This window comes from Centruroides sculpturatus, unplaced genomic scaffold (assembly GCF_000671375.1).
Source record: "Centruroides sculpturatus isolate CEXI.00-Female unplaced genomic scaffold, Cexi_2.0 scaffold319, whole genome shotgun sequence".
Classification (NCBI taxonomy): domain Eukaryota; kingdom Metazoa; phylum Arthropoda; class Arachnida; order Scorpiones; family Buthidae; genus Centruroides; species Centruroides sculpturatus.
Window position 1 is genome coordinate 355,921 of NW_019384636.1, and position 26,852 is coordinate 382,772.

The following is a 26,852-nucleotide window of genomic DNA, read 5'->3' on the forward strand; positions in this document are numbered from 1 at the left end:
TCCTTTTGTTCCTTCATTTTTGCCCTTTTGTTTTTTAGTCTTTTGTTTTTTTAGCAAATGAAATGCATAGAATGTTTCTTTATTAATACAAAGCAATTTTAAAGATTTTATTTTCTGTTTGTACAAATAACATTAATTTCATAGGATACAAACCTAAGGGAACCTAAGTTTTTTTCTGAATCCGAGAAAAATTTCCCAGATCTCCCTCCCTCTCGAAGGCCCTGCATGAAAATAATCAAATGAAGCAACTAATTGTTTACTCGCTTACTGATAGAAATATAAATTTACTTACTAAAGGAGAAAGAGGGAGAAAAATGTCAGATTCTATTTTATATTCATAATACACCTTACTGAAATATAAATTAACGTAAATATTTTCTTATAATTAATAGATTCATTTGTGCAAGAAAAATATTTCAGGTTTTTGTAAAATATTGTATAATTTATCTATCATATTGCATATTTATATTGGATTGAAAATAATATAAAGATATGTTAGATGAAATATCAATTGTTTCCAAATGAATAACGACAACGAAGGAAAATGAATGTCAAATGACAATTCAAATAATAAAAAAAATTAGTAGAGGAGAAGGTGGTATTATGGAACACTGCGGGTATTATGGAACCACCCCATTTCGAACTGATAATAAAGGCGAACTGTAGCGGAATGTGGTTGAACTGAACTAGGCAGACATCCATAGCAAGGGGAAAACCCGTTTTACTTCAGTTAAACGGTTGTCCGTATTTAATCAGCAAATTTGTTTTTTTCAAAATTCGCAAGTTTTGAATGCTAAGTGAATTTAATTATTTTTAAAATATAAATCGTGTAGTTGTAGGTTCACTGGTGCATGTATTCCGTTCCAGAGACTTAGGGGTACATATTAATCTGTGTGATGTTCACGTTTTTTAAATTTTGGTCTTGACAGACATAAGTTAATTCGAGATGGCGATGCGTGAAATACGGACCCCATTGGTGCTTTTACAGTAATATGGAACTCAACTCCTCCGAACTTTCTATTTGCAAGCAGACATTCCTCCAGAGCAATTTGTGAAAAAGACACTAGGTAGAAAGCCAATTCTTCCTGAGAATATCGAAAAAGAGCTGCTGGAATATATATTGTTGATGGAGGTCATATTTTTCTATTATAAAAGCATTTTTGCGATAAAATACATTGGAGTAAATAATTTTGTAATTATTTAACATTTTTTGTCCTTTCCTATTTGTTTTTGGCTACATTAAAGCATTTTTTTGAAAATATACAGTAAGGTTCCATATTACCACCCGATTTTCTCTAAGCCTACTTTCGGACTTTTTGTACAAAAGCCTTCAAAAACCATACTTATAATTACACTAGCGAAAAATCCAATTAGGAACATTTAGCTTACTAGTTACCAGTACTTTTCGCACAAAAAATGTGGGTGTAGTTATGATACCTTGTTTACAATTCACTAAAATGTAATTGTGGTTCCATAATACCACCTTCTCCTTCACCACCTCCTCCTAGTATAAAATTGACGCCATGTTAACATTTTATTAGTTTAATAAATAATAGTATAAGCAACATAAATTTAGGAAATAATATTTGCGCGTAGCCTAATATTTGTATAACTCGAAATTAGTTTAATTGAAGATCGATTAAGAATAGAAGTGATATATTAGTGTTAAGGATATACTACGTTAAACGTGTGTATTAGCTCTTAAATTCACAATGTTAATAGACGTAATAACACAATATATCACTCACTTGATTAGCTGAGAGTTATATTTAAATTGTTGAATCATTCACGCCGACATTTCTTTATATCGTATTTGCCATTCATTTGACATTTATTTTCCTCGTTGTTGGTATTGGTTTGAAAACTGTCTTAAGTGTCTATTTCTCCAGCATATTCTTATGCCCTTTGCAATCCAATACGTAAATTTTATTTTTAAAATATTTCACTAATTTAATATAATTCTATAATAGTTAATAATTTCTGAATATTAATAGATTTTAACCTGCAATCTTTTGGGCATTTAGAAACACAGATATTCCTTTCTATCTGGACGTAGCATTTTACATCATCTGAAAAGAATATTTTTTTACAGGAATAAACTTTATTGTCAATAAATATCTAAGAAAATTATATTCTTTCCGTGATTTACGGAAAATACTATGCAATGATTACAAAATGGCGATAGTCTAATTGCATATCATAATATCTATTATTTGCATTTTTTAGTTTCGAACAATATGTTCATTAAATTGAATTTTAAAATAATGTTGAGAAATACAGTTTATATCAATATAGTATAGATATATTAAATATAAAAATATTTATAAAATAATTTTATACTCAATTTATTAAATGATATATATAACTAGTAAACTTTTACATATTATATTCTTTTCTCTATTGATATATTTGTATATAAACTCTTTAATAAATTAAATCATTAAATATATTATGTATTGTATTCAAATATGTATAATTATATTGCAAAAAAAATTCTTACTAATGCGGCAAAAAGAGAAATTCTCTGAAAGTTCGAATGTAGAAAGAACGCATCCACATTTATTATGGTAAAGATCGAGAAGACACAAGTTGATACAGTCCTGAAAAATCATTGTACAAATATTACATATGAAGTAAATTAAATTTAGAGTATTAGTGCACATAATAGACCTATATTAATTTATTAATTAACTGTTTTTATTTTAGTACAAGAATAATGATACCGGAATTACAAAAAAATTAGATCAAAAAACAACTCAACAAATCAAAACATTTTTTTACATCTCAGATGTTTTTGTTTGAATATCAATTGTTTTTGTTTAATAATTGTATTATTATGTCGAGATACAAGACGATGATGTACAATTCGGTGGGCGACTGAACACGTCGCCGATCAATGCGCCGCCAGTCGAGCGCGCCGCCGACCGACGCTTTCGATACGCCATTTATAAAAATTGTTTTAAAATGTTTTAATTGGCATAAATTTGAGCTTTTGTAATTCTGAGTAACATTTTGAATAAAATTCATTCGCTTCCATGCACTTTCATCTTTATAAGCATAAAATTAATCCGTAAAACTGAATTAGCTCTATGGCAAACCCCCGTGAACTTTGACCTATCGACCCAGAAGTTTGGTCAGCACTTCATTGATAAAGAGAAAGGCTTTAAAATTTGAGCTTTCTAAACCCAGTAGTTTTTTCTCTACGAGAGTCTGCAATGCCGGATGAAGAAAAAACTTCAGCTTTTTTGGCAATTTTTCACTTCTCAATTGCTTATATTTCAGCAACCGCTTTATACATAATCCTGAAATTTGCACATTACCTAAGAAAACAATTGTCTTTCGAACGAGATATTCGGAATTACTTCAGGTGTTTGGGGGCGGGTTCGATTTCTCCGCCCCGAACACCTGAAAATCGGCAACTCCAATTCCTGTATAGGCCCTATATAGTCAGTCAGTGATTGTTTTCCTTGGCGGGGAATACTACGCCATGACTCCTGATTATGGAAAAAAGAAAAGAGTAAAAACAAAAAAAAATTCTGAAATCGGACGTACAGCAATGTAAGATAAGCAGTTAGTTTTTATACTTACAGTTATTAATTTACAATAGTCGTCATTAATGTGAACATATGATGATGGTTTTTTTTTAAAAATAGTTGTTACCGCATTACTTCATTGACTCAAGTAGTTTTTATTTTGATTATTTGTATATTTTAAAGACTGTTTATTTATTTATTTCTTTATCCATTTATTTCTAGGTGGAAAGGTTTTCTTGGAATTAATCCGTAAAACTGAATCAGCTCTATGGGAAACCCCCGTAAACTTTGACCTATCTATCCGGAATTTTGGTCAGCACCAAAATATGTTTTCACGTAATATATGTAATATACGCGATTAATACTAAATAAATAGAGTTTTTATTCGAATACTGGTGATATTTAATTAGGCTACGCATTATTCTATTATTTATTGTCTTTGAAAGAAATGGCATAGAAGTAATTTTCAAAGTTTAGTATTAAATCTGAAGTTTTCTGTCTCTTATCTCACTAAATCTTTTTTTAAAATCTTATTTTTTTTCTTAGAGGCATTGGCGGATCCAGAAGTACCCGAATGTAGGCTTACATAAAAATTAAAAATATTTGAATAATCAATGATGTCTTTTTATTTACATATGGTATTTTTTCCACAATACAACCTCGACGATTGTATTGCATATGGTCCGATAAACCATATTTACTATCATAAATGTTTTTAAAAACAACATTTTGAAGTTCGAACAAATAAATTTTAACTTTTAATTAAACGGGTTAATGGGGATCAAAGAGGAGGGCTATAGGCGTTTAAGACCCCATAAACCTCCTCTAATCTGCCACTACTAACAAGGAGACGGCTGGACGCTGTCCTCTTCGATTCGAACGAAACATAACTAGTACGTAGACCTAAACACAAACAGATCCTTGTCCAAATAATAGGATCTATTTCTCGAGCGTTTTCGGAAAACGGGCCTTTGAAAAGGAGAGGACAACGTCTGGCTGTCTTCTTATAAGAGGAGACTGGTAGTTGAACAGATTATGCGCTTACAGAAGTTTCTATATTTTATTTCTTTAAAAACTTGAATAGCCATTTTAACTAATTAGAGATAAAAAATAAATTTTTATCAGAGTTTTTAGAATTTAATAAAATATAAAATATTCTAGTAATGCATTATTGTTTTTTAAAGAAAATTGTTTACCTGTTGAGATATAGGAATTTGATTAAAAAATTTCATTGTAGAATATTTATATTCGTAGCAATTTGTTCGATAAGGCGAAGGAAGCAAAATATTCATCATCTTAAAAAATAAATTATATTTTATGTAATCAAACTAAATTTATTGGAAATGTTATTAAAATTTTTTCAATTTTATTTAAANTTGATAAGTATAGGAATAAAATAAAATTTGAAAATGATACTTTTTCATTTACTTTCTTTGGTCGAATTGTATACAATTTTCCAGGAAATGCAACGAATCCAAATTCGTAAGGATTAATTAAATCCTTAGTCGAATGAATGGCCACCTGTACTTGCGGTTTTGCATCTGGTCTTATTAACTCTTCCGGTTGCAAATTCAAGTGGATTTGCATATTTTTTTCAAAAAATACTTTATAGTAAAAATATAACATTTTATTAAAATTTTGTCTCTAGTAACAGTTTAAAGGTTATTTTATTTAAATGCAGTATATTTATAGAAGCTTCTAAATTATAAATATATAATATAATATAATATAACATACAATCCTTTTGAAATATCGGTTTCGTCCACATTTCCGAATTATTTTTAATCAAGAAACAAAGTTTCGGCGTTAATTTGTTGAAAACAACAAATGGTTTAACATATGGCCTAGTAAAAAATAATAATTAATAAATAAAACAAATGAATTATTTGAAAAGATATCGAATTTAAGACTTAAATCAAGATTACTCGTACTTGCAATTTATTGTATATTTCGACTTTATACTGATGTAACAGCTTTGAAGAAACTTATAATGTGGCTGATATAATTGTTCGAACGTTGATCGGTCCATAAATTTTTTCAAATATAAAATACTTGGAGGTGGGAACTAAAGAATAAATTTATTAAAATGAGTATATTATAGATAAAGATTACTTATGTATCATTTTGTTTATAGCATTATGTCGTATTTAAGTATTGCGTATAACATATAAGATTATGATTTAATACGATTTCGATTTAATATATTTTTAACAATAAATTTAACTTTATATTTTAAAAAATTTAAAAAACTTAAATATTACGAATAATTTTGTATAAGACAGGTATTTACCGCTTATTTAAGTACCCATAACTTTACAAATATTTCGTTTAAAAAATTAAATTTTTTATTAGTTAGATAATTTATATACAGTAAACACTCGATTTAACAGACAAAATTTATCCTATTAGTCGTTTAATTCGAGGATTTACTGTATTTTATATAAATTTATTATATATTTATACTAATTCTTTAAATTTACCTGAAGTTCCCGTGGAAAAGGTATCAAGGAATCACAAAATTTTGGATAATAAAAACAAAATATTGTTAAATTCTTCACGGGTAGACACGCTTTCGGAAATTTGTTACAAAATTTCGATCGCAACAAACTAAATTAAAAACTATATTAAAATTCTTTAAATATTTATGATTAATAAATAAATTCTTCTTACAAATTTCGGTTGCAGATAGACACAGATGGTAATTCCAGACTTTCAGGATATAATGTTTCTATATCTACTGTTACTGGATAAGTTAAATAAAAAGATAAAAAAGTAATTGCTTGATAAAGAAAGCCTAAAACACAACAAATGAAGATGACAGCATTCATTCTAAACTTGCATTTTGAACATTTAGATTTTTCAACAGCAGATAATTTTCTTTTCAATTTTCGTTTAAAAGCAAACTTTTGATTATCTTCATGAAAAGATTTTATTCTCTGAAAATATTATCTTTAAATTATTAAAATAAAATTACATTATTTTAGAAATATATTTCTAAATGCTTCATATTAACACATTTAATTTTAAAAATGCAGCAATTGAATTATAATAAAACTATAAAATAAATACCTCTTTTCGGCGAATGTCCGCAATTCTGTACATCTGAATCAAAGTTAAAATCTCGTATGCAAATATATTAATTTTATATAATATAAACAAATTTATTTAAACGTTGATGATGATATTTATGATAAGTTCAGTTTGCACGTCTTAAATGCAATTTCTAGAATGTTTACCCATAAAATTCTATCTTTTATTAGTGAATGTGGTTTTATTTTTCACGATGCTACTAAAACAGTTGAATAGCTTCGGATTGATTAGGAATTATTTTATGATTTTCTTTGAATGCATTCTGATTTTTTATTATATAGAACATTTTAATAGCAGAAAATAAAGTTTATAACTCTCGGATTCTTTTCATGATATAGATGTGAAAAGAACATTGTGCAAAGTGCGTCAGGAAAAGTAGACAATACATAAAGCGTTGTAGTGTGCTTCAAAACATGTTCTTACTACTTCTGATGTATTCTGTATATAGATCGATGATATTCAATTATAACTCTATTTTATTATACATAAAATTACGTTTATGTTTACTTATGTAATTAAGAAAATGCTGCCCAATAATTAGAAAATCGTCGTTGTCATTAAGTATGTAACATTTTTTTTCGGATATAGAGTAGTTCTAAAAAATATGTAAAGAGTAATAATTATTTAAAAATTTTAATTAATTATTTTAATTAAAAAATGACAATATTTATAATAAATTTTATGAAAAGTCGTTAATTATTTTAAAATAATTTCGATACAAATGCATTTTCCTGTTTTATTATTATCTTCAGATAAAACGTTTTCAAAGATAGACGGGAAAGAGTTATACGATCATTCTGTAGGATTTCTAATATTATGCTACACTGATCTGAAATAAAACCATTAATTCTATGATTTTGATTCTTTTTCTAATAGTGGCACATATACATGGTAATTTTATCTTGTGACACCTCATTTCTTCATCAAAATAGAGATATTGCGCTTTTTCATACTTGTACTTTTAGTGATACACGCAAGAAGTATTATGGCACTGCTCAGCATTATTTCACGGCAATCCTGAAGTGTTGCGACATCCTAGTTGAAAACCGCTGAATTAGTTAAAAGAGAAAATAAAATAAACCGTATACATCTATCTGCGGGCCGCAGCCCGAATTACACACAGTGATAGCCGGTACCCGCTGGTCACCCACTAAATCCCAGCACTGCTGGGCATACTGCCGCCATCGTCCCTTCCACCTTGCTGGTCTCGAATCGTTTTGAAATCATTTGACGTTAAGGGCAGAGCTTCCTGTGGGACCTTCGACCATTTCCATCTTTATACACATTATGTAGATAAAAGTACAATGAGACATTTATGGATACGCAGTATACACACACACGCACATACAAAAGGAATAAAAATAGAAACAATGGCATCTTACCATTAAACTTAATAAAAAAAATAATCTGTTAATTTAATATATTGTATTGTTAAAAAATAAATATTTCAATAATCAAGGAAAATTAAGGATGCTGATGATTTTTAGCTTATCTTTAAATGTAATTTAAAAATTTAAATTAATATTTTATATATTTTATTGCAGGTTCTATGTCAATTCACGCCATTAAACTTCGCTTTCGAGAACAGATTTTGGAAGTTTTTTAAAAATAATTTCTCAGAAACTAAAGATTAATTTATATTTTGCTTTCAACTATACAAGAAGGAAATTTTATACTATAAACGAGCAATTATTTATTGTGACATCGCCACAATACCGGGCCGCAATTTTTAATCATATTTTTAATTTATTTAATTTGAAATATATGCTCTCCACCTCAAATTAGTAGTGTCTGCCCCTGTACGTTATACTGTTCCGTTAGAAATGGGGTCGTGATGGTCATTTATCTAATTCCTTTCAGGGTGGAGTTTTTGAATTGAACTAATGTAACTTCCGGTTTGCATCGGAAGTTCATATATAGTTAATCGGGGCCTCTCCTGACTCTAAACCTCCCATATTTGGTCTCGTCTTTCATTTATTAACTCCATTCTCGCGATTAAGGAAAGAATGACGGACAGACGACAGTGAGAATTTATAGGTCTACAACAATTTTTTCAAATTGCAACCAAATTAAAAACTTCCACAAATGTATGGTCGCAATAATCATATACGCAGGTTATTTAAAAATAAATGAACAAATAAAAGATACTCATGTTAAATTAAAGAATAAAATTGTCAAGATATTGTATGTAATTTTTTATCGTTATCTTCACATAAACACTGTTTATTTTCTCTGCATATTATGTCATAAGTGTTATTAAAGTCATAAAACATATATAATTTTGAAATTTTTATATATTTATATTGCTTGTTTTTTCCGTAACTATTAGTGATATTTAAAAATGAAGAATGTATATTTACTAAATATCTGTCTTTAATAATGATGCGCCATTTAGAATGAAAAATTCAACGATGTTTTTCTAACAGTATTGAACGGGATATAAGGAAATGTTTTAGTTTGAAATAATGCTAATAATAAAATATAAACGATTAATCAGAAGTCAGATATTTTATCGTATTTTAAATCAAAGCAAAAGCTTCATAACAATTATGTTCTAAAATATATGTTTAAGCTAGAAATTAAATAGTGCGGAACTTTGAAAAAATCTTCATTCCAATATATTCCATAGAATGCTGTTTTTAAACTGAATTTTTAATTATAATTTTATTTTATTTTCTATAAGAATTTGATTATTATAAATATATATGAATATATTTTAATAATATTGAATGCAACAGTAAATCTAAGCAGTAGTTCCGGAAAGCATACGTTGAAAATTACAGGGAAATTCTTTTATCGAAGTCCATCAATAATAACAAAATTAGAATAATATTGTCTTTTATTTTATTTTTTAATCATAGCAAAATAGGAGAAATTTAGATTTAGATATAACAACAATTTATGACTTTCATGATATAAAAAGATAGCGANAAGCATAAAAATTATAAATATCACGCCTGTTCGCGTCAAGTAATATTTTATTTACCTCGAATTAAATAAAATATTAAGCTAAAAATTAGAAAAAATAAATGTGAGGATCTGCCTAAATCTAAATCGTTATGAAAGGATCTGCGGATCATAAGGTTTATTATTATAAATATATATGAATATATTTTAATAATATTGAATGCAACAGTAAATCTAAGCAGTAGTTCCGGAAAGCATACGTTGAAAATTACAGGGAAATTCTTTTATCGAAGTCCATCAATAATAACAAAATTAGAATAATATTGTCTTTTATTTTATTTTTTAATCATAGCAAAATAGGAGAAATTTAGATTTAGATATAACAACAATTTATGACTTTCATGATATAAAAAGATAGCGAAATGTGATAAATGAATGATATGATTAAAGATGGAACTTGCAGAGATGGATCCACAGAGATACAGGGACTTAAGCTTTCCCATTGACACAAATGCATTTAAATTTATTTGTTCGAACTTCAAAACGTTGTTTTTAAAAACATTTACGATGACAAATATGGTTAACTGGACCATCCTAATACAATCATCGTTAATAAAACATGTTAAATACATGTTAATAAAAAGGTATTAATAATTATTCAAATATTTTTAATTTTTGAATTAGCTCCCTGTTTGGGTTCTTCTGGATCCGCTATAGGAGATAAGGATTTATTAATAGATAAAAATTTTTCATTCATTTACGTGAGGTATTTGTAGCCAAATTCTGCCGAAACTTACAAGAGAGGATATTTTTTGACATATGCTTGAATGGAAATTAATTTATATTTTGCTTTCAACTATACAAGAAGGAAATTTTATACTATAAACGAGCAATTATTTATTGTGACATCGCCACAATACCGGGCCGCAATTTTTAATCATATTTTTAATTTATTTAATTTGAAATATATGCTCTCCACCTCAAATTAGTAGTGTCTGCCCCTGTACGTTATACTGTTCCGTTAGAAATGGGGTCGTGATGGTCATTTATCTAATTCCTTTCAGGGTGGAGTTTTTGAATTGAACTAATGTAACTTCCGGTTTGCATCGGAAGTTCATATATAGTTAATCGGGGCCTCTCCTGACTCTAAACCTCCCATATTTGGTCTCGTCTTTCATTTATTAACTCCATTCTCGCGATTAAGGAAAGAATGACGGACAGACGACAGTGAGAATTTATAGGTCTACAACAATTTTTTCAAATTGCAACCAAATTAAAAACTTCCACAAATGTATGGTCGCAATAATCATATACGCAGGTTATTTAAAAATAAATGAACAAATAAAAGATACTCATGTTAAATTAAAGAATAAAATTGTCAAGATATTGTATGTAATTTTTTATCGTTATCTTCACATAAACACTGTTTATTTTCTCTGCATATTATGTCATAAGTGTTATTAAAGTCATAAAACATATATAATTTTGAAATTTTTATATATTTATATTGCTTGTTTTTTCCGTAACTATTAGTGATATTTAAAAATGANTCATACAAAATAAATTGACATATTTATAAAGTATGAAAATTTACGAGTATATAGAAACTTTTTTATATTTTAAAATACATTAGGCTTCTTTTAATATGATTATTGGGTTTTCACTATTTTTGACAATTTCTGTTGTCTCTTTGAGTGTATGTATGTCTTATAAAAGAAATTAGCGAACAAAAGGAAATAAGAAAAAGCTAGACAAAATGCGAAAGTGAGAATTCCTTCAGAAATTTGGCAATCATAACCTGATGATTTAGAAATATATGCCCATGTAGATACGATACAAAAAGTTACCATCTGAAGAAGTTGTATTATTGTAATGGCCATGGATATGAAACTGGGTATTTTAAATCCTACAGATTTCAGGGCAAAGTAGGAATACATAAATGAATGCACAAAATAATTCATTACAATTAACCAGCGAGCGGTTGAAGTATGTTCTTTATAAGCATAGAAACACAAGAGAAGAACAGTGATGTGATGATACCAATGAAGAAAGATTAACTTCTGTTTCCTGAGAACAATGAAAACGGTGTCACCAAGTTCAATAACCTTAGATAGTGCGAAGAGCCAGGCCCATTCTCCAGTTACTTTAGTTACTTCGATATAGCTGGAATTACAAACAGAAAAAGTAAAACCAAATTCTTTAAATACATGAATTAGTTCTGGAATGGTCCGACTGGTACCCAAAATGCTGAAGATCGCTAAAGCTGCATTCCAAATCGCTAATTGTTTTCTTAATCCATAAGGTTGGCGTGATTTCATATATTTTTGACCAAAATAAATAAAAACTAGATAGGCTCCTATAAAATAAAATACTTTAGACCAGTGTTTTTCCATCCATATTTTATTAGCATCTTTGTTAAACTGTTTTTCAAATTCAAAGACCATTGTATAGTTCGGAGAAAATAATGTAGGATCCATGCTTGCAAAATCTGAAAATAGAGATAAAATTTACAACTTAAAATTTATTTACAATGAATTTTTTTTATATAAAAATATTTTATAAAATTATAATAAAATTTATCTTATTACAGTGTTATTATTATTATTATCATCATCAATATAAAATATCAAAATAATGATAAACTTGTATATTTGCTTTATTATTGAATGATTTTTGTATGCTATAAATGTATACTTTAAGAATAATGATTTAAAACATAATAAATAATTTAAAGTATGGTTCTGTAAGTATATTTAAAAAATTTGATCAATATGAATAAAAAAATCTCAAAAAATAAATTTACACGATAAAATATAAGCATAAAAATTATAAATATCACGCCTGTTCGCGTCAAGTAATATTTTATTTACCTCGAATTAAATAAAGTATTAAGCTAAAAATTAGAAAAAAATAAATGTGAGGATCTGCCTAAATCTAAATCGTTATGAAAGGATCTGCGGATCATAAGGTTTAAGAACCATTGTTTTAAATAATAAATCATTATACCAATAATGTAATAATTACATTAAATAGAAACTAGAATTACTATGCGATATAAATAATTTCGTGTAAGTTTGAAAATGAAATTATACTGTAATTTATTTCACGGAAAGTTTTCTGTAATCTCTTCGTTTATGATGTACAGTCAGACAAACAATTTTATTATAAATTATAGACGAATTTATCTATTTACAATCTATGACAAAAGTGAAAAATTTTGTCGCACGCTATTACAAAAGAAGGAAAGGAAAACTTTTCAGACCATTTTAAAAATATTACATGTTCAATAATCCAAAATTTTAGATCAACAAGTTAATTCGTTTTTAATTTTTCGATTAATTACAAATTTTTATGCAAATTTATATTAAAACGTTAATACAATATTATTTATATTTTAAATACATGTATATGAAATACATGTATATAAAAGTTTAACTTAAATTTGTTTAAAATCTTTCTTATTCTTGATTTTGAATGTCAAAAATATATGAATCATTGCAATTTCATTTAACACAATATTCATATAATCTTAGATACATTTTAAAAATTAAATGTTATTTTTATATGTAAAATTATATTAAAGGTAAAACATTTATAAAATGATCCGTTTAATTTTTTTAAAACAATTATTGTAAGATAAAGAAAATTAATTTTGAAAATTAAGAAAACTGAATAGCACTTACATTATGTATCGTAGTTCTGTAATCTCTTTGAAAATTGTAGAAAGTTACGAATTAATAATATATAGTAACTAATTACAAAATATTTTGTTATAGATCAATTCATTAAAAAATTATTGCCCAAACAAATAGTAATATATTATCCATATTTATTAATGGACATTAATATATTCATTTTTTTATATTAAAAAAATTCTATATACGCCTATATATATGAAATAGTTTACGGTAAATAAAATAAATGTCGATATTAATTAGAAGTACATTTATATACTGTACAAACATTATAAAAATTGGAAACTTGGAAAAACACATAGAGTAAACGATTTATTGAACTTAAAGATCTTTAAGTTTTTGAAAAATATTTAAATTGTTAAATAAAAATTCTCAAGAAGAATTTCGTGAAGACTAGATAAATTTTATTGACTAAACTGATAAATAAGAACTTTGGATGAATTTAAACTTTTAAATTAAGAATATGTCAAAATAACTATATACTAATGTTTTAATACTACGTTTTCTTAATCCCTGATTTATAAAACAATTTCTTAATGCAATTTACGCATATATCAATTGTATGGAGGAAAAAATAAGAATTTAATTCGTATAAAATAAATTCGAATATCAAGACAAAAGAGTTAAAATTATTTTTATTTTTTTAAATAGATTAAGAATTGAAATGATGTTACATTAATTCCATTTTATAAAATTGATAATCATTTTGAAAAACTGTTTATTAATGAAGCGGTTTAATTCTGCTTTTTGGAAATTGTCTTCTTAGGTTGTAAGTAAGTGTTATAGAAAAAACGACCAAAAAGAAACAAATAGGAAAGTGATAGTAAAAAGGCAAATCGCGTTACATTGTCGGAAACTTGGCAGTAACGATTTCTTTTCTTTAGTACATATGCTGCAGCATTTACTATTAAAAACACACTCATTTGAGTCATTTGAGAAGTAGTTATCATCATTGCTATAGGTCGTGGAACATTAAAGCCGATAGCCTTCAAAGTAAAATAAGAATACATAAATGAATGTACTAATAGGTTGATTGTCATTAACCATCGAGCGGTTGCATTTGCTTCTTTATAAGCGAAAAAACAAAACACCAAAACTGTAATATGATGATACCAATGAAGGAACATTAGTTTTTGCTTTCTAAGAACTACGAACAGAGTATCACCAAGTTCTATTACTTTCGACACTGCAAACGCCCATTCCCAGAAATTTATAACTTGAGATTGTTCGAAATATCTGACGTTGCATATGGAAGTTTTAAAACCGAATTCAGTACAAATATATATCAATTCGGGAAGAGTTCGCCATACTCCCAAAATACTAAAAACGGCCAGAGCCATATTCCATAACATCAGTGGAATTCTCAAATTATAAGCAGGTCGAGATCTCATGTAAGATTTGATACTAAAGATGACAAAGACATAAACTGCCGAAATATATAAAGACTGCTGCCAATTATTTTGCATCCATTGTCTTTTTGGATACTGATCGAAATTTTTTTCGAAATCAAAGACATAGCTGTAGTTTGATGACATTGATAACCGCTCACTATTCATCTTTTGGATATTCTGTAAAAGAAACGAAAAGTTTCGTTTAGAATCTAAATTGTATAACAGCATTTTAAAAATTAATTACACGATTAAAATTTATAAATGCTGTTTTAATACCGCGTAAAAGTAATATAATTAAAATATGTAAAAAAATTTTACAGTGTCTTATTTTTCCCTTAAAAGATAATGACATTTTGTTATCAATGTCACCGTTAAATCTGCTTTAAAAAATGTTTTTCAATATAGAATTTTTTAAAAACTATATTATGGTAAATTCTCTACTACTTCAAGTGATTTAATAGTGCAATACGATTCCGATAATCCGAACAAACAAATCGAAATTGATATTAGTGATACTTGATTTTTTATTAATATAATTAGCTACTTTTTAATTTCTTTTATTCAAGTTTTTTATTTCAAATAAGTTAAAAACAAGTAATGAATATTAATACGGATAAATTTATTTTTTTTATATTTATATTCATATCTTGTTATGTAATTATTTACTGGATTTCAACTTAAGTACTAAAAATATTTATTGAAAAGGGAATTTTAGTATGCACTTTAATTTCGTTAAATATTTTTATTTAGCGAAATTAAATACATTTGTTATTTAAAATATTTATATAAAGGGAGAATATTGTTTTGTACTTCTGTTTTTAATACTATTTTATATATACTTATGGCAATGAAAAATATTTAAATATTTTTTATTGCCACAAGTTATTAGTATTTAACAGTATGACTTTTATTTTATTAATATTTTCAGTTATATGTTTCATAAAATAAAAACAAAATGATTTTACGAGTAATTGTTTTTCATTCTGTTTTTTATAACTGAAAATTTACAAAATTTATATTTCTAAAGTAGAATAATTCAAATATTAATAATTATTCTGAATCTATAATATCAATATATTATATTTATAATATAAACTAACTATATTATTATTATACAAAGTAAATATTAATAAAACTAAATTTTAATACAGTACTTTATTTAATGATATACAGTATATACATATAATTTTCATGCTTACGAATTTTGTAACCATTAAAAGAATAATTATATATTTTTAGTTGTTTTATATAGTTATTTTAAAGTGTTAAACATTAATATACTTTATATAAATAATGTTAACAAATAATGAAAATAAAGTGTACGGCAATAAATATTTACTTTAAAATGATAATTTGTAATATATGTAATTAAGAATATCGAAAAGTAATAAAATATACTCGACAAATGATATTCGAAAATTATTTGATAATATAATTTGGAAATTTATTTGAAAAATCAATTTATATTTGGAAATTATATTATCAAATAATTTCCAAATATAAATTGAATTAATCTAATAATTGTTTTATTATATCCATTCACTCAATTCTTTTATAAAAATTGAATTGAAACTACTCATCTATGGAAAACGGTTTAACCTATATATGAAAATCTCGATCAAATCTATATAGGCCTACATTATTATAATATATTTAATAATCCGGTATTTTTAAATTGAATAGGGAAACTATTTCATCTTTATTTTAAAAAAAAATTGATAGTAACGAAATTATATTTGATTTTATGTTCAAATTTAAATTATATATTTAAGTTCAATACAAGAAAAATATTAACAGATTACAAAAACATAAGCAAATTAGCTTGAACGATTTATTAATATTCTTCAGATATTTTTCAGTTATATATAACAGTTCTAAACAGAATTTTATTTAAAAAATGAAATGTTTAATGAAAGTATATTAATTGCCATTAATTTATTTATCTATTATTAAAATTATAATTTAAAAACTTATTTTAAATTATGTCAATAAAACTGGCATTGTAATTGTATTTTATAAAACTGGCATTTCTAAAATAATAAAAAAAAATCGCCTATAAATTACCCTCATAATCTCAATAAAACGGATTACCTAATGATCTAAATTATTCAACTTTCTTCACTGTCATAATATTTATTTAGCCAATAAACATTATAGTAAAATTACACCAAGTCAAATAAATAAAAACATAAATGTTATATTTATAATAAAAAAATTTAGTTTTGGCGATTAAAGAAAAAAAATATATAATATACTGTCCTAATTGTAAATAGGTTGGCTATGTTTTCGACATCTTTTATACTTTCACTTCCTGATTCTTGTTGAACGGCCTGAAAAATTACCAGTTTATCCCTAGGCTAAAATTATGATTCATTAATCCGAAGAATATTTTAACAGCTGTAAAAGTTTGAAAATGTATTAGCTTAATTAATCAAATATTCTCTACAGATATTCGTAGAATTTTAGTATGCACTTTAATTTCGTTAAATATTTTTATTTAACGAAATTAAATACATTTGTTATTTAAAATATTTACATAAATTTATATAAACTTTATACAGATGTTATGTAAAGTCGTAACTTTTTAAACATTTTTGTAACATAATTCTTTTGAGAAAAATGTCAAAAATTTGGATGATTTATGAAAAATAATATTTAATTATTTCTTTTAGAATCTTGTTATAAAAGAAAATACAAATTTCTATATTTAAAAAATTATATTTTGTTTTTAGTCAAATAATATTGAGATGGAACTAATTAAAAATATGTAAACATATAATTAAATATTATTTATGCTAATTTGAATAGCAAACTGAAAAGTAGGACTTTGCTAGAGAATTGCCCTGAGGAAATAACTAGAGTTTTATAATTCCTTTCGCTACAGAAATTCTGTTTAATTCGTCCAATTGATTAATAAATCAGCACAGCAATTACACTTGCTTATTTAAAGGCATTTTAAATAATAAATACTTTAATGCCAAACCAAAGTTTTAAATTTTATTTAATTTTCAATTTAAGAATATACATTTAGTTCTAAAAACATAAATTTAAATGTATTAAATATTTTAATTTAAAATATTTTATAATCTTATTAAATCCTGTTAGAAANTATATATATATATAGTCTATATATATGTAATTTATGCCTGAAATAATGCATTTAATATTAATATAGTATTGAAAAAGCAAATAATTATAATTTATTAATTTATCAAATTGTATAATACAATTTGATTTATTAGTTTATCATTTACAGTTACTTTAGTTAACTCGTCGGTTTACTAAGTTTATTTAATGATAAATTTGTGTAAATAACTTCAATATAAATGAATAACTTCGTTCTCAAACAGTTTTTGGTCTACGTATACAAAGCTTATGTATAATTTAATTAATTATAAACATTACTTACATCCAAAACATAAGTAATAACTATCTTCTTAATGATTACTTGTTATATAATGTAAAATTTTTCTTAATGTATTAGAAACAAATTGAAAAATAACGATATATTTATCCAAAACCTTTAAAATTTTTCTATTTTACATAATATTTTTCAGAACATCAAAATTTAATTAGTGTATATAATTTTTATGATATAAATAACTCTTAAATATAAATTAAATTCATCATTAAGTAGTAAAATTGGAAAATTTTAATTAGAAATTTACTTACTAACTCGAACTGTAGGATAAAAGTTATTATTTAACTCAGGAGTATAAAATAAAAATCAAAATGAGGTGCATATAAAGTATGACGTAAACTCTTACTGATTACGTATTTACATTCTTAACCAATAAGACTTTTCAGTTTAAATGACATAAGTAAATTACTAGAAATGAAACTAGAAACCTTTTTTTAATGAAATTTTTACTTATATTTCATAAAAACTGCATAAATTAAAATTAAAATACAGTTGACTCTAATTAATTCGTACTTAAAATTCGAATTATCAAATAGTTTGAACTCACTATTATTCCTTTTTTTGAAATAAGTCAAAATAATCCTGGGTTTCCGTGTACTAGCACTATTATTCTTTTATTAAAATTTGTATTTAAATTTGCCTTAAAAAATGCAGTCAATTCGAACTACTTTGAGTATAGATTTGGAAAAATTGAAGCTAGTATATCTCGTATTTTGAAACTAAAATATGTAGTCAACTGATCTATAGAATGTCCTGTAGATAATAGACTCTGGGATATAATAAAATTGCTTTATTGTGTCATTGTTTTAGTTACATTTGCGTCCAGATAGAGGAGTCGATGATCAAGACGTAAAGCATCAGCTTGCCGATTTGGGAACCGGGTTCGAATCCGGGTCAAAAATCTCTGGAATTTTCAGTGGGAAATCTGTCCCGGATACGTCAGATCCATTCCTCAACAGCCAGCCGCTCCCTTTGTGAAGAATCCATAATGGTTATAGGGGAAAAATCTTCTTAACATTTAGAAATTAGCAGAAAACTAATTTAATTTCCAAAAATGGACAATTCGAACATTTTCAGATCCTCGTGGTTTTTGAATTATTTTTAATGTATAAAATAATTATTTTTTTTCTATTGAATTATTTAAAACATATCGGTAATCATAATTCTATTCTTATAAAATATTCACTCGAGTGTTAATCATTTGTGTATAGGTTAGAAAAGAGCGATTATTTAATAATATATTAATGACAAAAATATTAGAAATAAATGTTTTTTTTAATAAAAAATAAAATTATGAAATATTTCTCAATCCTGTTTTCCCCCCTTTCTCATTTTAGTAAGACACAATAGAATAAGATTTTGTAATAGACAATCAACTTTTTCATAATTTCAGGAAAGTTGCTATTATACTACATTTGAAAATTTAAATTTAATATAGTAGTAAAACGATCAATTATTATTTTACGAGTATATTTACGTAATATTATTACTGTATATAATCTAATATATAAAGCAGAAAGTTTCTTTGTTATTTTGTTCTTTACATATTTCGGCAAGATTTAAATAAATACAATGAAACTTCTTAGGAACCATCCTCTCATTCAGGAGTCAACGACTACTTTTGATAGAATTAACTAATTTCAATCGCCCGCCCATGACGGGCTCCCTTTCTATCTGACTAGCGGGATGGTGACGTTCTAAAAGGAAAATTACTTAATACAAAGTTATCAACGAGCACAAAATATGATTTTAGAGGTTTTCGAGGGTGCCGAGTTTAAATATTTGTTCCATTTTTCGCGAATTTTTATTGATCGGCCGATGATGTTTTATATTCGGCTGTGAATGGTACATTAGAGTTAACACTAGAAAACATTTGAATGTCTCCAATTATCTTCTAGCGCAGACGAAAGTCGACGACCATTTTCTGCTGGAAAGCATTAATTCCTGTTTACCTAACCAATAAGCCCATCAGTGGCCAAGCGGTTCCGTTCCCTGAACACTTGGGAGTTCGGTTTGTGGGTTCGCGCCTCGCTCGGACGGGCTGGCCACATGGAGTTTTCCGGGTTTTCTCCACATCTGTAAGGCCTGAATAGGGGCCAGTTACCCTTAGAAAGACCTTACGGAAAGCATATAGCCCAAGTGTTGCGTTGACGTAACTTAATAAATAAACAAACCTGACCAATAAAATTCCGCCATTCAGTATCATTCGAGTATCGAACATAAAACATGTATTCGGGGATTTTCCAGGATGCAGAGCCTGAAATTTTGCTCCTTTTGCCTTGAAATCTGATTGTTTATTTGTTTATATTTCTGTAAAACGAATTCAAATGAGATTGATTTTTTTCTTCTTGAAAGTAGACTTTTACCGTTTTTTCCTGTTTTCTTACATTTTCTGTGTTCTTATAATTTATTTAACAATTCGTGATAAACATCAATTGTAAACTAAAATAACCGAATTTTAATATGGTATTTATCTTAATGTTTGTTCTTATTAAAGTAATAAGATCTGAACAGTCCCGAGGGTCTGAATTATTTCATGCATAAATTTAATATGTGTATATACTGTATATATATATAGTCTATCTCTTAAATATAAATTAAATTCATCATTAAGTAGTAAAATTGGAAAATTTTAATTAGAAATTTACTTACTAACTCGAACTGTAGGATAAAAGTTATTATTTAACTCAGGAGTATAAAATAAAAATCAAAATGAGGTGCATATAAAGTATGACGTAAACTCTTACTGATTACGTATTTACATTCTTAACCAATAAGACTTTTCAGTTTAAATGACATAAGTAAATTACTAGAAATGAAACTAGAAACCTTTTTTTAATGAAATTTTTACTTATATTTCATAAAAACTGCATAAATTAAAATTAAAATACAGTTGACTCTAATTAATTCGTACTTAAAATTCGAATTATCAAATAGTTTGAACTCACTATTATTCCTTTTTTTGAAATAAGTCAAAATAATCCTGGGTTTCCGTGTACTAGCACTATTATTCTTTTATTAAAATTTGTATTTAAATTTGCCTTAAAAAATGCAGATTAAAATTAAAATACAGTTGACTCTAATTAATTCGTACTTAAAATTCGAATTATCAAATAGTTTGAACTCACTATTATTCCTTTTTTTGAAATAAGTCNTATATATATATAGTCTATATATATGTAATTTATGCCTGAAATAATGCATTTAATATTAATATAGTATTGAAAAAGCAAATAATTATAATTTATTAATCTTTTCTACCTTTACTTTCCCAGCTATTATAGTTTATATAATAGGGAAAGTATGGAGATCGGTCAAAAAATAACCCCCAAGATTTTTACATTTTTGGCACTTTTAAACGTCGAGAAATGCAAAATAATTCGGAGGGGAGTAATTTCTGTATGGGGGACACGATTTCGTTCACCGTCTTTGAAGTTTTAATTAATAACTCCTGTGCATTTTGTCGAAAATTTCTGAAATTTTGCAGGGAGATTTGCTTATTAGGGGGATTGACGCTATTTATTTTTGGTGGTTAACGGTCGAGAGGGTGTGTGATAATAGGGTCGTGTGTACTTCCAGTAGGATCAGACCAAATGACGATTTTACTTGTTATTAGCATTTACAAATTTTTATAAAACTCATCCCTACACTCAAAATTAAGCTTTTTGTCATTTTATAATAGTTAAAAATATAAAAGTTTTTAAATAAAGTATGGTAACAGATAGCGTCACCAAATGTTGCCGAGAAAGTTAAGCGACTCGTTGCTAAATTTATTATTATAGGAGTAGCAGAAACATTCGCAAAAATTCAATTTATTAGAATAAGAATATTATAAGAATAAGAATAGATTAGAATAAGAAATCAACGAAGTCATAGTCACAATATCTTTTAAACAAATAAAACAAATGAGATTACAAGCGAGACTGCTGTAATAAGAAGAACAGCAGAATCTTCCGGACTAACTCGGAGAAAAATAAAATGTAAAACTGAAAGTAACAATTTAAATGCGTCACTAACATAAGAAAAACTGTTGCGTCAAACTGAATAAAGGGCAAAAGAGCGTGACGTTATGTAAAACTGTCTAAAATTTAGATACGCTATAACTTTTGTTGAATAGATAGGCAAATGGAACTTTTGTTAAACAAATGTGGCAAACGAATAGCATAATTTATTTTGAAGAAGAAAAAACGCAATTGAGGCTGCTAACTTCACAGATCTGATTTTATAAACAGTGTCAGATCATAATTTTTTTCTTATTTTTTACCGATTTGCTAATAAAATATCCTTCAATCAATTGATTAATCCTTAATTTTTTTTATTTTTAAAAGATTATAAAAATATTATAATCATATTTTAATTTCCGAGTTTTAATATTTTGGAAATAAATTGCAAACATACGAGGAAAAGTTTCCTAATTATTATTTTCAAGTTTAATTATTTGATTAATGCACAAATATTTTCCTGTTCTATAACCTTGAATGTTTTACTCTTATTATCATAAGCCGATTGTAGCTCATTACTTTATTTTCACGTAACGACAAAAAGTTTTTTTTAACTTCTTTTCTAAGTTTTCCTTAGAAAAGAGATTTTAAAAATTTTATCGTTACGTAATATTAAAATGAATACTAAATTAAAGAAATGTTAATTTAATTAAATTATAGGGATATTAAAATTAATTTATTTATTTATTTAATTGATTTTAACATCTTCATAACTTAATTTAATTAACATTTCTTTAATTTAGTATTCATTTTAATATTACGTAACGATAAAATTTTTAAAATCTCTTTTCTAAGGAAAACTTAGAAAAGAAGTTAAAAAAAACTTTTTGTCGTTACGTGAAAATAAAGTAATGAGCTACAATCGGCTTATGATAATAAGAGTAAAACATTCAAGGTTATAGAACAGGAAAATATTTGTGCATTAATCAAATAATTAAACTTGAAAATAATAATTAGGAAACTTTTCCTCGTATGTTTGCAATTTATTTCCAAAATATTAAAACTCGGAAATTAAAATATGATTATAATATTTTTATAATCTTTTAAAAATAAAAAAAATTAAGGATTAATCAATTGATTGAAGGATATTTTATTAGCAAATCGGTAAAAAATAAGAAAAAAATTATGATCTGACACTGTTTATAAAATCAGATCTGTGAAGTTAGCAGCCTCAATTGCGTTTTTTCTTCTTCAAAATAAATTATGCTATTCGTTTGCCACATTTGTTTAACAAAAGTTCCATTTGCCTATCTATTCAACAAAAGTTATAGCGTATCTAAATTTTAGACAGTTTTACATAACGTCACGCTCTTTTGCCCTTTATTCAGTTTGACGCAACAGTTTTTCTTATGTTAGTGACGCATTTAAATTGTTACTTTCAGTTTTACATTTTATTTTTCTCCGAGTTAGTCCGGAAGATTCTGCTGTTCTTCTTATTACAGCAGTCTCGCTTGTAATCTCATTTGTTTTATTTGTTTAAAAGATATTGTGACTATGACTTCGTTGATTTCTTATTCTAATCTATTCTTATTCTTATAATATTCTTATTCTAATAAATTGAATTTTTGCGANTTGTTAATAACATAATTTTATATACGTGCCTATCTTGCCCCATTACTGTTGCCCCTATACCAGGGGCAACTTTAATAAAAATAATTAAAATAATTACAACTTTACAAAAAGAGAGAAGTTGCCGATCTTGCCCCTATACCCGGGGCAACTTCGTCAATTTCTCTCTTCTTGTAAAGTTGTAATTATTTTAATTATTTTTATGTCCAAACTGATTTTAACCAGTTCTATAGTAAGGTAACATTCCAATAGACAATATGCAAAACTTTTTTCAGTTTACAGCAGTATTTATTACACAAAATTTAAGTAAATCTTAACATGCCGATCTTGCCCCGGTCTCCCCTATGTATTTGATAAATTACCATTAACATGAGCTAACAAATGCTTTCTCTAATTTCAATTACTTAATTTATTCGTATATTAAATAATTTTCAGTGTCATTCGATACATAATTTAATACACGGCATCACCAATAATTGGAAAATATATATTATACAATAGATGAAATTTTATAATATTTTAATAAACATAATTTTTTAGATTTATTTTCTTGTTATTTTTCAGTTATGTATCTCAAAAATATCTCATAATGACCTAAATGAAATTTCGCAATATACATAACTTGTATATAGAACTAATATTTGAATTCTAATTTACGAAAGTAATATGAAATATACACATATAAATTTTAATCAATTTGTTCTGCGAAGGACAATATAAATACAATAAACTGACCTTCACCTAACCGTCCATTGAACTAGAGAGATATTTGGTATTCTATTTGCAGTTTTGTAAATTATATGTTAACTATCGTGCGTATCGCACTTACAGTATTCGTAATATATGCCCTGTTTTTTAAAGAAAACATATGCTTCTCAAGAAAATAGGCCGAGGTTTTATTCTTGACTGACTTTCAAATTATACTTTAATTTAATTTTAAATTATAAATTGAAAGATTTACACTTCTAAGAGAAGAATGTATAGTACAACAAACAGTTTAAAAAAAGTATGTTTAATCCCAAATCTCAATTATATTTATTGTGTTCAGTTATTTAGAAAAAATAATAGTTATAAATAGTCTAAATATGTAATTGGTAAATATATATTATAGAACAATTAGAAAAAAGAAACATAAACGTGTCACGCACGATAGAAATTTATAGGTTAATCTTACTTTATGATGTGTTTTTATATATTCTGATAAATTTCAACATTTAAAATTATACTGTATACAAATGAATGAAGTATTCTAAATCTATGTAGGACTGTGTTTTTACTTTAAGTTTTTATTGTAGATGCTATAATTATAGTATTTTCTATCGCTTAAAAAAAAAAAACCATAAAACATTGGTCAAGAAAAACATTATTGAATAATCGAACAAATTTTTAACATAAAATACTTTTTCAATAAAATATAACGCGTTTTTACAGAATTAAATAGATTTACTGATATTATCTTATCACTGAGTAGATATGAAATGAATTGAAATTATTAAAACGTTCCTCAATACTATAAAAATTATAATAGAAAATTGTTATAAAATATTTTTTATATTTGTATTTATGTGTATATGTAAATGAAAGTCTGTTATAAAGGTTTTGTCTTTGTATGGTTATAGCCTGAATTTAATGTGAAATCTATCAGTAAAAATAATATATTTAAAATTTTTGAGTTAAAAATTTTGTCATTTAAGTTCTGTCATGTAAATTCTTTGGTAAATTCTTATTATTGTAAACATAAATTTAGAAATATTATAATTAATACATTGGTATAAAAGACAGCATATTTATATTTAATCATATTAAAATTTTTGTAAAATTTATAAAATATTAATTCATCGATGATATACATATATAAGTTTTCTTGTTTTTAAATGGTTAATTTATTTAAATTGTTAATACTGTAATATACTATATTAATGTTATACTAGTAGGCCTATATATTTTTTCAATACGTTTGTATTGAAAAAATATATACTACTACTTATAACTTATATTATTACAGCAATTTAGCATTATAACTATACCAAATAAATGTTTTAAAATAAAATTAATTAATAAATATCTACTACTATTTTAGAGACTGTTTGAAAATATTGATATATTGAAATATGTTACCTGCTAGTAAGTTGTAGAAAGAGACAGTTTAAGATAAGATCTTCTGAGAAAATGAATAAATGTAGCAATTTCTCAATATCTATACATTTGTTGTGACCTTAGAATATAAAGTTCAATAACACATTATTAAACTTCATGCACTAGGTTACTAGGCTACAGGGATATATATATATAAATATAGGACTATAATTCACCTTCGCTTTTTATGATATTTTGAAACAGGTCAAGCCCATTGTTAGTTTAAGGTCTTGAAAAGGGAAAGTTTTCTCATTTTCAATAAAATTAATGTAAAATTTTATAAAAATATTTCTAAAATTTGTTTATTCTGATATTATTCAGAGTTTTTTGTCTCATATATATCTATATAGAGAATTTAAGGTAAAATAAGGAACAGTTCTTGATTTAAAATATGGAGAATTTAGGGTATTAAAATAATAGAAAATTCTCAAATTAAAAAAAAAAATTAAAATATAATTCATTCAAAATGCAAGAAATTTGTAGTCAGTCTGCCTAAAGCATAGATATTTTGAAATTTTACACTTAGATTTGGGGAAATTATATATTAAAATTTTAAGAATTTTGTTAGTTTACAATTCTCAAAATAAATAACTGAAAATTAAATCACAACTTCATTTGTGTTTATGCTATTTTAACTTTAAAAATCATTTATTTCTTTAAAATTACGCGGATTAAAAATAATTGGAAATATTGATTTTAGCAATTAACTCCAATTTTTTTAACATTTGCCTATTATTAAATATGACAAATACCAAACTTAATATAAATTATTAATCATTATCATAAACCAAATTCCGAATTACAGTACATATTTAGGTCGAAATTTATATCCTTGAACAAACAGTAAAGGAAATTAAGAAAAAAAAAATTCTTACGTTATGCCCCACATTCTACCTGTATAAAAAATTTCTCAGAAAAAAATTATTTATNAATAAAATTAATTAATAAATATCTACTACTATTTTAGAGACTGTTTGAAAATATTGATATATTGAAATATGTTACCTGCTAGTAAGTTGTAGAAAGAGACAGTTTAAGATAAGATCTTCTGAGAAAATGAATAAATGTAGCAATTTCTCAATATCTATACATTTGTTGTGACCTTAGAA

The 26,852-nt window shown here is 25.7% G+C and overlaps 2 pseudogenes; both read right to left on the reverse strand.

Annotated features, from left to right (window-relative positions):
- Window positions 1-11,129: 11,129 nt before the first annotated feature.
- LOC111625873 lies at window positions 11,130-20,725 on the reverse strand (annotated as a pseudogene).
- Window positions 13,960-14,781, reverse strand: LOC111625872 (annotated as a pseudogene).
- Window positions 20,726-26,852: the final 6,127 nt, after the last annotated feature.